This window comes from Rhinoderma darwinii, chromosome 9 (assembly GCF_050947455.1).
Source record: "Rhinoderma darwinii isolate aRhiDar2 chromosome 9, aRhiDar2.hap1, whole genome shotgun sequence".
Taxonomy (NCBI): Eukaryota; Metazoa; Chordata; class Amphibia; order Anura; family Rhinodermatidae; genus Rhinoderma; species Rhinoderma darwinii.
The window spans coordinates 67,436,856-67,452,272 of NC_134695.1; the positions used below are offsets into that span (position 1 = coordinate 67,436,856).

The following is a 15,417-nucleotide window of genomic DNA, read 5'->3' on the forward strand; positions in this document are numbered from 1 at the left end:
GATAGATAGATAGATAGATAGATAGATATGAGATAGATAGATAGATAGATAGATAGATAGATAGATAGATAGATATGAGATAGATAGATAGATAGATAGATAGATAGATAGATAGATATGAGATAGATAGATAGATAGATAGATAGATAGATAGATAGATAGATAGATAGATAGATAGATATGAGATAGATAGATAGATAGATAGATAGATAGATAGATAGATAGATAGATAGATAGATATGAGATAGATAGATAGATAGATAGATAGATAGATAGATAGATAGATAGATATGAGATAGATAGATAGATAGATATGAGATAGATAGATAGATAGATATGAGATAGATAGATAGATAGATAGATATGAGATAGATAGATAGATAGATAGATAGATAGATATGAGATAGATAGATATGAGATAGATAGATAGATAGATAGATAGATAGATAGATAGATAGATAGATAGATAGATAGATAGATAGATAGATAGATAGATAGATAGATGATAGATAGATAGATAGATAGATAGATAGATAGATAGATAGATAGATAGATAGATATGAGATAGATAGATAGATAGATAGATAGATAGATAGATAGATAGATATGAGATAGATAGATAGATAGATAGATAGATAGATAGATAGATAGATATGAGATAGATAGATAGATAGATAGATAGATAGATAGATAGATAGATAGATAGATAGATAGATAGATAGATAGATAGATAGATAGATATGAGATAGATAGATAGATAGATAGATAGATAGATAGATAGATAGATAGATAGATAGATAGATAGATATGAGATAGATAGATAGATAGATATGAGATAGATAGATAGATAGATATGAGATAGATAGATAGATAGATATGAGATAGATAGATAGATAGATAGATAGATAGATAGATAGATAGATAGATAGATAGATAGATAGATAGATAGATATGAGATAGATAGATAGATAGATAGATAGATAGATAGATAGATAGATAGATAGATAGATAGATAGATAGATAGATAGATAGATAGATAGATAGATATGAGATAGATAGATAGATAGATATGAGATAGATAGATAGATAGATAGATAGATAGATAGATAGATAGATAGATAGATAGATAGATAGATAGATAGATAGATAGATAGATAGATATGAGATAGATAGATAGATAGATATGAGATAGATAGATAGATAGATATGAGATAGATAGATAGATAGATAGATAGATAGATAGATAGATATGAGATAGATAGATAGATAGATAGATATGAGATAGATAGATAGATAGATAGATAGATAGATAGATAGATAGATAGATAGATAGATAGATAGATAGATAGATAGATAGATAGATAGATAGATAGAAATTAGACAAATATTTATTTTACATCCCTGTATACATTGCAGTTTATCAATAATGCTCCAAATCCCAACTTAAATATTTTTTTTTCTTTTGAAATTCCGAGATGTTGCTTTTAGGTGTGAAAGACTTAGGATAACTCAACATTCGAAAAAATTCTGTCATGTCATAGTGACATGTCAGAAGTTTTGATCGGTGGGGGTCTGAGCACAGAGACCCCTACCAAATGCTAAAACGAAATGGTAGAAGCGCTCAGGTGAGCCTCTTTGTTTCTGATCAGCTTTTCTTGGAAAATAGCTTAGCTTTAGCGATTGGTGAGGGTCTCAGTGCTCAGACCCCCACCGATCAAAACTTCTGACATGTCACTATAACATGCCAGAAGTTTTTGTAATGTTTAGTTACCCTTTAAGATTCTCGTGTGGTCTTAGATTGGCCTTCCTAAGTAAAAAATGAAAGAGCTTGAAGACTTATTGACAGAGGTCTTACGGAATCCCCTTAGAGAAATATCCCCAGCCCATGGTGCAAATAAAAAAGCAAACTCTCCATTAAGGTGATGTGTACATGGACTGGAGCCAACTGTGGAGGGTATTACAAGGTATCGAGTTTATTAATAACATTTCTATACCTTATAACAAGAAAAAGTTTGAGCTCCTTGAGATACACAGTGTGAAAATTAAAGCACCACTGCACTATGAGGCCAGGTGTTCATGCTACCACCACTAGGGGTCTGATCTATATACTGTATACAGCTCCATTGATATGTATAGAAGCTGTTTCAGGGGCATACATAGAAATCCATAGACTTAGAATGGGCCCGAGACTCCACTGGAAAGGCCAAATATATTAAAACTTTATCAAAGTTTATGCCCTCCATCAGTTTATAGGTTAATATAACATTTACATTTCTGTTTTTCTGACTTTATCAATTATAATAAATATAATTTTGGCTGCATGCAGTCACCACTAGGGGGAGCTAACTGCACTTTAATGTATACAAAATCAAGTATATTAGCAAAACAATCCAAATTATTGAAGCTATTTTCTTATAAGGAAGTTGTAAAAGTAGGGACTCTTTAAAGGGGTTGTCCACCTTTTATAATCCCATCCTGTTAAATTGGTTCCTTGACAATAAGATGATCAAAGTGCTCCCCGATCAGCTGTAATCTGTGGGGAAACCTGGCAGTGATTGTTCAATTTCCCTGCAGCGCCTCCACAGGAGAAATTAAGCATTAAACAGTGTCAATTTATATCAATGTGTTGTGTGTGTAAAGCAGGACAGGTCCTCCAGAGCGAGTGACAATCTACATAACCGCGCTCCACTCTGGACAAGAGATGAGGAACCTAAACAGAGGACCCCTCCCTATTAACTCAGTATTCCCTAATAGGGTGTATGAAAATGGGTTTTCTAAACTGGAAACCCCTGTAACGCTATGTGCCTTTCAGACACTAGTAGTATAATTCTACTCTTGATGTAGGGCATGTCCTTATGTTAAGGTGCCTACAGATGTAGTAGAGACGAGTTTGTCATTTAGCACTATGCATTGTCCATGGTTTTCTAGGACTAATGCACAAAAGATAGAGTTTAATGGCAAGCTACAACACTGCTACATCTGTATAGTAAAGCTGGCCGCTATATAATTCTGTCCATCGGGGGCGGATATTTATACCTACTGTATCACTATAATAATATCAACAGGCAGACAGCTCGCTGCTTCTAAATCTACAACTTGACTTCTTAACATTCTGCCTGACCTTGCCTTTGCCCGCAGCTTCTAGAAGTATTTCTTGTCGCCATCGTTGTGCCAATAGTATCATTCTAACATAAAATGTGGGGTATTAAACCATCAGTAGAGTCTGCACCGGAATGAAAAACTGAGCTCACTGAAAGATTTTATGGATATGTGAAATATATTTGTATATTTTATCCGACACTGAATTTCTTCTGTTTAGATAAATCTTTCCAAAATTTTCTAAAACGTTTGTACACCCCTAAGGGTAAATTCACACGTTGCGTAAATACTGCGGGTTTTCTGAATAAATCTCCTCCACACGCTGCGTAAATGATGAGCGTCAAACGCTCAAATTGACCTACGGTGCATTTTTTTAATCCGCAGCATGTCAATTGTATTTGCGTAATCGCTGCTTTTTTGTTGCGAGTTTTACCCATTGAATTCAATGGGGGTGGTAAATCCCGCAACAAATAGCAGATGTTGAGATTTTTGTGGCGGAAAAAAATAAATCTTATACTTACCCAGAATTCTGTGCTTCTTTTTCCAGGCTGGCCTCCTGGGATGACGCTTCATCCCATGTGACGGCTGCAGCAGTCACATGGGATGAAACGTCATCCCAAGAGTCCGGCCTGCAGGACGGAAGAGGGACGCGTCGCCATGGCTATGCAAGTATGAAACTTTTTTTACGTGCAGTTTTCCGCAGCGGACATTCCGGCCGAAAAACTGCACCCCAATTTGGTGCGGTTTTTCAGCCGGAATTCCCTGCGACACCCAGGGCTTTAACATAGCGTATCCACCCGGTGTGAACATGGCCTTAAAGTTCATCAGATATAATCTTATTTCATAATGATTATACATGTAGTGAAGCCCTTTAACCCCTTAAGAATGCAAACTTTTGGACTTCAGGACGCAGCAATTTTTAATTTTATTTTTCATTTTTCATCTCCGCATTCTGAAAGCTATAACTTTATTGATATTTGTCAACGTAGCCATATGAGGGCTTGTATTTTTGCGGCACGAATTGTACGTTTTAATGGAATTTTAGGGTATATGCATAAAACATTTTTAAAAACATTTATTATTTTTTTATGGAGTGGAAAAAAGAATAATTTTGCCATTGTCTTTTGGGTTTCATTTTAGGCTGGGTTCACACGACCATGTTACGTCCGTAATGTACGGAACGTATTTCGGCCGGAAGACCCGGACCGAACACAGTGCAGGGAGCCGGGCTCCTAGCATCATAGTGATGTACGACGCTAGGAGTCCCTGCCTCGCTGCAGGACAACTGTCCCGTACTGTAATCATGTAATCGTACATCACTATGATGCTAGGAGCCCGGCTCCCTGCACTGTGTTCGGTCCGGGTCTTCCGGCCGAAATACGTTCCGTACATTACGGACGTAACATGCTCGTGTGAACCCAGCCTTCCAGGATTCACCGTATGGTTTAAATGACAGGTTTACTTTATTCTGTGGGTCAATACGATTATGGCGATACCACATTAATATAGTTTGTTTATGTTTTACTGCTTTTGCACAAAAAAACACCTTTCAAAAAAGGCCATAACTTTTTTTATTTTTCCATCGAAATAGCTGTATGGGGGCTTTTTTTTATGGTAGGACTGGAGTTTAAAATTTCATTGGTACCATTTTGGGGGACATATCACTTTTTAATCTCTTTTTCATCGATGAACAAAAAACAACTATTTTGGCGTGTTATTTTTTTTTTTTTTACCAAGCAAACCATGTGGGTTGAATAACATAATAATTTTACAGATCAGGTTCTTACGGATGTGGCGATACCAATTGCGGGTATTTTTTTTTTCTTTATATTAATTTTACATAATAAAGATTTTTAATGGGGATAAAAGTATTTTTTTGTATTTGTTATATATTTTTAAAAATTTGATTAACTTTTCTTTTAGGATTGTCTGCTTTATACAATCTCTATCTGTTTGAAGGGTCTCTTGACAATTAGCAGATCGCAAAGCGTTCCTCTCCTGGGACCCTCAGCGATCAGCTGTGATCTGTGGGTAAATCTCGCAGTAAGTGTTCAATTTCCTTGCAGCGCCACCACAGGAGAAATACAGCATGACACAGTACCCTGCTATTCATATCAATGTGTTGTCTGTGTAATACTACTTAGAATATTAGGGGTTTGAAAATTGTTTTTCTAAACTATTTAGAAATACATATCTGTGTATAAATATAAATGACCTTATGGCCAGAATCCATACTCACCGGGCAGGTCTCCAACACAAATAGTCTTTCCAATATGCATTTATGAATTTCAAAAAGCTTCTCCAAAGCACTTTCAAAATTACTTAGAAATCAAATAGTAAGAATGTAATGGAGATCACCAGGACACGTGTATTCTATAAAAAGACTATGATCTAATGAGAAGAAGTAGAAGATGACTTCCATCATGAGATTGTCCAATTTGTATGCAAAATCGGTCAATTTTTCAAAAAGAGATTAAAGGGTTATTCCTATAATAGAAGAGCGAAGACTAGACTATCATTTTCTGATCAGTAGGGATTCGACTGCCGAGACCTTGACTTTTCCTGAGATCGAAGAGGCCACGACACTGCTTTAGCGCTGCATCATCATTGACTTGAATGGAGCTGTGTTGCAGTTCCCTGCTCAGTGTGTGACTGGGAGCACTGCTGTGCAGGGAAAAACATTGAAGACCCCTTCATTCTCAGGATCGGTGGGGGATCTAGAGGTCGGACCTCGCCGATCAGAAATTTATGGCATATCCTAGCGATATGCCATCATTTTATGTTTAGAGCAGATGTGCCTCACCTTCAACACAGGCCATGGTAGATGATATAGATAGGGGTCCATGTTGACCCCCTAAAAACGTTCTAAATGGACAGATTGCAATACTTGAGTACTCCAACCTCAGGGTCTCCAACAGAGCGTGTACATGAATGATATACTGCCTTAAAATCAATGCCAAAGAACAGATGTGACTACAAAAACACAGGTGCTGTATGTGTTTTGGCACTTGACTGTGACTTGTGTGGCTCCCTCATTCTGAAAATTGGAGAGGGTCCTAGGTCTTCCACCAATGTTAAGGTGAAATTTCATTTTAAACCCATTGTCAGATTTTAGTTGATAATTTTTGGAATAACTGCGTTGACACTAGGAAAGCAAAGTATGTGCGAATGTTAAAGGGAATGTAGACTTGGAAGCCAAGTGCCAACGTTATTTTGGATATATATTTTAATCAGGGTATCATCAAATCAAATTCTAGAGCTTCATATGGGGGCCCAGCTTCTCTTCATAAAGCGCCCTCTGCAGGAAAAATGTAGTATTACATGACAACCAATCAAAATAATAGGCTGTCCATGGACGGTTCGAATCAGCCAGAACAGGAGCTGCTCAGGGAACTTCTCCCTTCTGACTCAAGGGTGGACCCCCCCCAACCTCTATGATGTTGATATAACAGGACAGATTGACAGAGGTTGGTCGTATTGTTCTGCTTGGAGGCTTTTCACGCTGACAAGTAACCTTGTAATTGTTAAAAATAAATAATGCGGAAATCGGAAACGAAATCCATTTTTTGTAGTTGTTATAATGATGCGGTTTACAGTTATATCTTGATATAGATACTATGCAATGATCTCATTTATACTCCAGATTACTGTAGTTTCATTAAAGCTCATCCAGTGTCTAAAGGAGCAAGGTTATGGAAAGTATCCAAACTTATGTCTTGAAAGCAAGCTGTTCGGTAAGATCTGTCAGATACAGTAGCTCCGGCTAGAAACTGTGGTTAGAAGATCAAGAAGAGACAGACTAGGAAACCAAATTAAAAAAAAAAAAAAACACTGGAAATTAAAGAAATACAAATAATTTATATATATTTTTATTTATTCAACTCTTTTTATTTATAGATCGAACGATAAATCTTTTCAGGGATATCACGGATTATGAAGCACCCTGACATTGTCCCAGGTATCCGTTGTTAAAGGGTGACCCAGGACAACCGATTGATGGACTGTGACCCCCAGGACCACCACCATTAATCCAAAAAGGGGCTACGTAGTGACCAGCCTATTTTATGCCTTAATGACCAAGCAATTTCTTTAGTTTACCATCGTCGCATTAAAAGAGCCATAACTTTTTTCTTTTTTCGTCGACATAGCTGTGAAAGGACTTGTTTTTTGTGGGATGAGGTGTATCTTTCAATGGCACCAATTTGGGGTATATATAATTTTTGGATTAACTTCTGTTATGTTTTGTTTGGGTGGGGGGGATAGAAAAAACAACAATTCCTCCATTGTTTTATGCGTTTTAAATTTATTCCGTTCAACTTGCGGTGTAAATAACATGTTACCTTTATTCTACGGGTCGGTACGATTACGGTGCTCCCACACATGTATAGTTGTTTTTCTTTTATATGTTTTACTACTTTTGCATAGTTAAAGAGGCTCTGTCACCAGATTATCAAATCCCTATCTCCTATTGCATGTGATCGGCGCTGCCAGTCACAGGCTACAGCGGTCACATGGGATGAAACGTCATCACAGGGCTCCAGAACCAAAATTTGGTGCAGTTTTTGGGCCGGAATTCCCTGCGGGCAACAGGGCGGATACAATGTGTGCCTTTTACGCAGCTTATCCCCCCTGGGTGAAGATACCCTAATAGCAAAATAATCTTGACATTTTTCAAGGCTAAATGACTGGAAATAATGACACATTTTTGGATTTAGGAATTTCTCAACCCTTACAAGTCAATTTGTAGACTATTCTATAATTGTCTGATAATCCAGAGAAACTGGTAATCCAGCATTTATTATTTTCTGCAAATGCCGGCTTGGTTATACTCAATAATTTGAGTATTTGCAATAAATTATTTAATTATTTAATTCAATTATTTAATTATTTGCAATAAGAAAAATATTATCACCACATCTGTGCTACCGACTACCAAACATCGCTTTGTTTTAAAATAAATGTTAAATAATGATCTGAGCCGTCTGCTGAATGTTTTTTTTCTGTTGTACATTTCCTGCAGAAGTGTGGCTGCATTTTACTAAGAAAACATATAATTATCTACCCGAGGAGGATCTGAAAGTTTCATGTTAAATAAAAGAAAAAAAAAAAGACGATTTGGCAACCGGCGTCAATGTGACAAACAACCGATAAGTTGTCAAGTTGTTAATTTTGGAGGTGCTAAGTGCGGCAGCTCATTATTTGTGTAAGTCATTAATTACTCATATTGCGAGCGTCTTACATTACTTCAGCTTGTGTTTATTCATAGAAGGAAATAAGGGTCATTGATTTTGTAAAATAAAAATAAAAATGGGGCACTAGACGGGGTGATCGTCTCATCTACTACAATTTTTTACATATTAATTGGTACGTTATCTGTTGAAAAGTTATTAATATTTAATAACTTATATTAGCTGTAGAAATAGATACCCAGGTTATACCAGCATGCTCCATATCACTATATACAGGAAGATGTATAACTTATACCAGCTGCACATATATAATTATACACAGAAGATACCCAGGTTATACCAGAATGCTCCATATCACTATATACAGGAAGATGTATAACTTATACCAGCTGTACATATATAATTATATACAGAAGATACCCAGGTTATACCAGCATGCTCCATATCACTATATACAAGAAGATGTATAACTTATACCAGCTGTACATATATAATTATATACAGAAGATACCCAGGTTATACCAGCATGCTCCATATCACTATATACAAGAAGATGTATAACTTATACCAGCTGTACATATATAATTATATACAGAAGATACCCAGGTTATACCAGCATGCTCCATATCACTTTATACAAGAAGATATATAACTTATACCACCTGTACATATATAATTATATACAGAAGATATCCAGGTTATACCAGCATGCTCCATATCACTATATACAGGAAGATGTATAACTTATACCAGCTGTACATATATAATTATACACAGAAGATACCCAGGTTATACCAGCATGCTCCATATCACTTTATACAAGAAGATGTATAACCTATAACAGCTGTACATATATAATTATATACAGAAGATGCCCAGGTTATACCAGCATGCTCCATATCACTATATACAAGAAGATGTATAACTTATACCAGCTGTACATATATAATTATATACAGAAGATACCCGGGTTATACCAGCATGCTCCATATCACTTTATACAAGAAGATGTATAACTTATACCAGCTGTACATATATAATTATATACAGAAGATACCCAGGTTATACCAGCATGCTCCATATCACTATATCCAAGAAGATGTATAACTTATACCAGCTGTACATATATAATTATATACAGAAGATACCCAGGTTATACCAGCATGCTCCATATCACTTTATACAAGAAGATGTATAACCTATAACAGCTGTACATATATAATTATATACAGAAGATGCCCAGGTTATACCAGCATGCTCCATATCACTATATACAAGAAGATGTATAACTTATACCAGCTGTACATATATAATTATATACAGAAGATACCCAGGTTATACCAGCATGCTCCATATCACTTTATACAAGAAGATATATAACTTATACCACCTGTACATATATAATTATATACAGAAGATATCCAGGTTATACCAGCATGCTCCATATCACTATATACAGGAAGATGTATAACTTATACCAGCTGTACATATATAATTATACACAGAAGATACCCAGGTTATACCAGCATGCTCCATATCACTTTATACAAGAAGATGTATAACCTATAACAGCTGTACATATATAATTATATACAGAAGATGCCCAGGTTATACCAGCATGCTCCATATCACTATATCCAAGAAGATGTATAACTTATACCAGCTGTACATATATAATTATATACAGAAGATACCCAGGTTATACCAGCATGCTCCATATCACTTTATACAAGAAGATGTATAACCTATAACAGCTGTATATATATAATTATATACAGAAGATGCCCAGGTTATACCAGCATGCTCCATATCACTATATACAAGAAGATGTATAACTTATACCAGCTGTACATATATAATTATATACAGAAGATACCCAGGTTATACCAGCATGCTCCATATCACTTTATACAAGAAGATGTATAACCTATAACAGCTGTACATATATAATTATATACAGAAGATGCCCAGGTTATACCAGCATGCTCCATATCACTATATACAAGAAGATGTATAACTTATACCAGCTGTACATATATAATTATATACAGAAGATACCCAGGTTATACCAGCATGCTCCATATCACTATATACAAGAAGATATATAACTTATACCAGCTGTACATATATAATTATATACAGAAGATACCCGGGTTATACCAGCATGCTCCATATCACTATATACAAGAAGATGTATAACCTATACCAGCTGTACATATATAATTATATACAGAAGATGCCCAGGTTATACCAGCATGCTCCATATCACTATATCCAAGAAGATGTATAGCTTATACCAACTGTACATATATAATTATATACAGAAGATACCCAGGTTATACCAGCATGCTCCATATCACTATATACAAGAAGATGTATAACTTATACCAGCTGTACATATATAATTATATACAGAAGATACCCGGGTTATACCAGCATGCTCCATATCACTATATACAAGAAGATGTATAACCTATACCAGCTGTACATATATAATTATATACAGAAGATGCCCAGGTTATACCAGCATGCTCCATATCACTTTATACAAGAAGATATATAACTTATACCACCTGTACATATATAATTATATACAGAAGATACCCAGGTTATACCAGCATGCTCCATATCACTATATACAAGAAGATGTATAACTTATACCAGCTGTACATATATAATTATATACAGAAGATGCCCAGGTTATACCAGCATGCTCCATATCACTATATCCAAGAAGATGTATAGCTTATACCAACTGTACATATATAATTATATACAGAAGATACCCAGGTTATACCAGCATGCTCCATATCCCTATATAGAGAAATATGTATAACTTATACCAGCTGCACATGAATAATTATATACAGAAGATACCCAGGTTATACCGGCATGCTCCATATTACTATATACAAGAAGATGTATAACTTATACCAGCTGCACATGAATAATTATATACAGAAGATACCCAGGTTATACCAGCGTGCTCCTTATCACTATATACATGTGTGCATTGTTTGACGGTAGACTATATGTAAAGAAGGTTCTACACAGGGCACAGGGGAGGACACAGAACTATATATGTGCCCGTGATTTTCCAATAGCTCAACATAGAGAACCTCCTTATGTCTTTCTAACAATCCACCAGTACTCATGAGTCCCTTTAAGATCAAGACTGACCAACCTTACATACTAGGCCCTATTGAGCCCTTCTGCAGCTGCACAGGATGCACATACAGATGTGTCCACCTTTACCTTTGCTTGAATTGGGTTAAGAACTCCAATTTTTTATGAAATCAATTCAACACAATATCGCGATATGCTAGAACAACCTTTGACAGATTGCAAGTCACACCACAACCACTGGGTGGCCTAGACATAGAAATCTCGTGTATCGCAAAATCATGGTTTTTTTTTTTCCAATGCCCCTCGCGCCGCACATCTCAGGAAATGTTGAGATAAGTGAATAGGCGAGGAAGGAGACATCTGTATGGTATATCCACCCCTACATAAGGTCGGCCCTGCTATATGTAGGCATTTTATAACTCTCGGTAGAGCTGTATATGAGGGGACATCACTCCACTGTGACTATTTTCATACTTCTGAATATAAGCTACACCTATTAGTTTCTTAGTAACAACGCCATAAATAGATGAATCACCTTGGCCAGATATAAAATAAGGATGACACTCAGAGCTGTTATTATGTTTCTGTTTTCTTTGATGTTTTTTAGTTTTTGTTATTAGCAACTTGTCAAATCCAGACAGGCTTAAGAAACTATCTTTTTAGCCATAAACATTCAGACTATTTATCTCCTGAAGGTACAGATTAAATAATTGAACTGGATTTCATTTATATACCCCAGCAACAGCATTTAGACCCCGCTGGGAGTTTGCATTAGTGTATGCAATCTGTTAATTAGGAATACACAAGAAATAGCCCATTAAGGTTTTTGTACGGATTCCAAGATTTCAGAGCAAAATTAATCTTAATGGATTTTTTTTTCTTGGTTCAACTGGAGATTAAAACAACAGTTGGTCAAACAAAATTGTAACAAACATCTCTTTAAAATGAAACATTGATAAACAATTTCACTATCCTTTAATTAGCAAAGTGCTTGAGGATAAAAAGAAAGGCTGCCCTGTAAGACTTTGGTGCTTAAATTTTATGGTATTTTTAAAAATGCATCAAATTTAATACATGTGTACTTCTTAGCAGGGTGTTTATTATGCAAGATATGTCTTATTTGGTAAAAGGATTGAGTTTAAAAGAAAAGGGTCTGATTTTTTTTCCCCACATAAACAGCGCCACCCTTGTCTACAGGTTGCGTCTGGTATTGCAGCAATGTCCCATTTGCTTAAATAAAAGTATTGCATTTTCTGGACCAAAAAAAAAAAAAAAAGAGATATTTTTCTAATTTCATACAATCCTTTTAAAAGACAGCAAATGTTGAGATCCAATCAGAGTCTTTAGTTCATTCAAGATCTTATTGTCCTTTAAAGGAGCTAAAATCACAGGATTAAACCTTTGGGGAAAATATAGATTTGAATATATGTGTGACTTTATTTTAAACCCATTATTTCACCCAACCAAGAGTGGACATACCATAGAGGCAGACACTGCGGCTGCTATGGAGCCCCTTTGACAAAGGGGGCCCAGTCCATGTTGGTCCCATCCCCTTTTCTATTTGGAGGCATTAACACATGTAAAGCTCTCCATTCCAGAATAACTGCAGTGTTAATAAGCCAAAAATGTAGGAATTAACGCACGGGTCATGAAAATGGTGTGGAGAGGGAGACAACTACCAGGCCCTACTGTCCTGCATGGCAAATCTTGGGCCCAGTATTTTTTTTTTGCTATGACGTCTCGTTGTCATATGTTAGGAAGTAGAGAAGATTGTGTTTCTTAATCTAACCTGTGCTCTTCTGTGAAAATACTTGTTACACAATTTTTGGAAGGACATTTTTAAAGGGACAGTGTTTCCAACTGTGCTATTCCAAAAATTGCCAAATTTGGGATACTTCAGTCTTCACAATCTCATCCTCTAGTCAGAAATGTCAGAAGGTCACAGGTTTTAAGGGTTTCAAGAGTTCGGATCTCCACAGATGTCCTGAACGATTTGGTCCACGTTCTCATTTTCCTCAAAAATAGCTGACTTAATTGCTATTGAATTCCATAAATTTGCAACGATATCTCCATTAAGTAGAGTATCAGTACCTGTTCATTCAAAAGATGTTAGGATTCAACCTACTGGGGGTCCACCAATGTAATCTGCTGATATGATTCATTGACATATTATAAGATGCATGGGTCATTAAAAATGTATGTAGTAAAAGTACCCAATAGGCCAGAAACAGATAGCATAATCTCAAATCTTTATTTTTACCCTGAATCGCTTAATGACCTGAAATTTTTAGGGTCAAGTATGTAAACAAGTATGTAACTAAACCTCAAGACTTGTCGAATCATCGATATACCCATAGATTCAACATAGATTTAATAGCAAGAATTATTTTGTAACCCCTATGAAGGCTAGAGATCACATGGGATGGACGTCTGGAAAGGACTTTATGGTATCCAATATTTAAGAAATTTTTCTAGGCCTGATTTAGGGTAATTTCTTTGCTAAAATGTTGCTATACATAGTCTTACTTGAGTTTACGGGGGTTGTTCACCTGCGTATTTATTTTTTATTTGTTACAAATATCTTGCAATGCTATAAAATAACAAAAGAAGTAATATTCACCTTACCAATCCCCGCCACACCTGTGCAGATGCCTCCCGGATTCCTTGCTGATCTCTGTTCCTCCTGCTCCAGCAGTGATGTGTCTACTCGCCATGCGACCACTGAAGCCAATTACTAGCCACAGCGTTGACCTCAATGGTGTCGACATATTACCGCGACAGCCTGTAATTGGCTGCAGCGTTTACATGTCCTGTTGATACGTCATTGCTATCAGGGTTGCCAATCGGTCGCAAATTTCTGGACAGTCCCTAAAAATAGGACATTTTTTTTCCAGTGTCTGTAAAAAAAATGGATGCATCCGTAATTGTTTTTTTTTTAAGTTGAATGAGCTTGTACCTTTAATTTAGATTGTAATTATACTCATTTTAGAGGTCACACTGGTAATGTGTTAGAATCACTATTCTAAGCTACAGATGTATTACTTATAATATTTATGATTCGATAGGCTTTTCCAATTTGTCCGTAAGATATGTTGGTTGTCCGTAATTTTTGGATAAGTTGTATTCAAAAAAAGAAAAAGTCAGGTTGGCAACCCTGAATTCGCTATAGCAGTAAGAAGGGAGACTGGTGGGGAACCGGAAACCATCGGCACAGAAGCGACAACAGATTGGTACGGTGATAATTATTTCTTTTGTTATTTCATAGCTTTGCAAGCCCTTTTAATTTTATGTGGCTGGACAACGGGTTTTGCTACGGCCACAAAAATACTTTACATAGTTACATAGTTAGTACGGTTGAAAAAAGACACGTGTCCATTAAGTTCAACCAAGTTCAACCGCTTTCTAAAATGTCTAATCCTGAATTGTCCAGGCAACCATTTGTTGGCCTTAAGGTGAATTTAACAATTTCCTTAGTGACGGCCGTAAATCTTTAGCATCTCAATGTCTAAATTTTCACAAAAATTGGCTCAACACAGAGGCAGGATGATCTCCGCTGTGTGTGGGTGACGGGGGAACTTCAAATTACCCATAGCTAAGTTGTGTAGGAAGACTAAAAATAAAGCAGAGATGACAATTATAGTGTTTATATATCAACTCGAAACTGTGAAGCGACCACGTTGTATACATCCATGAGGAATATGTCACGGTGTCACCTATTTATAGTCACATTTGTCATTTATGACGGATAGGCTCTTTTTACCGTTTTTGTGCTTTCGATTGATATAACAAGTTCGTATTTAACATCCTGCGTCTCGACTCCTCAATTTCTCACACACAAAATCCCGGTGTGATGTTCTCCAGAGAGAAGGACTCCAGGACTGGGAGAAAATCACTTCTAAAAATAAAAATGTCTATTTTGAATGTGAACAATAGCTCTGTTGATTAGAAAAGCGGCACAGAAGTGGAAGTCAGAGGTGGCCGCGGCTCCGTAAATATATACCCA

The 15,417-nt window shown here is 36.2% G+C and overlaps 1 protein-coding gene across 4 annotated transcripts in view; it reads right to left on the minus strand.

Moving 5' to 3' along the window:
• LRRC4C (leucine rich repeat containing 4C) overlaps positions 1–15,417 on the minus strand; it is a 596,740-nt gene that overhangs the window by 322,028 nt on the left and 259,295 nt on the right. The window lies entirely within an intron of this gene.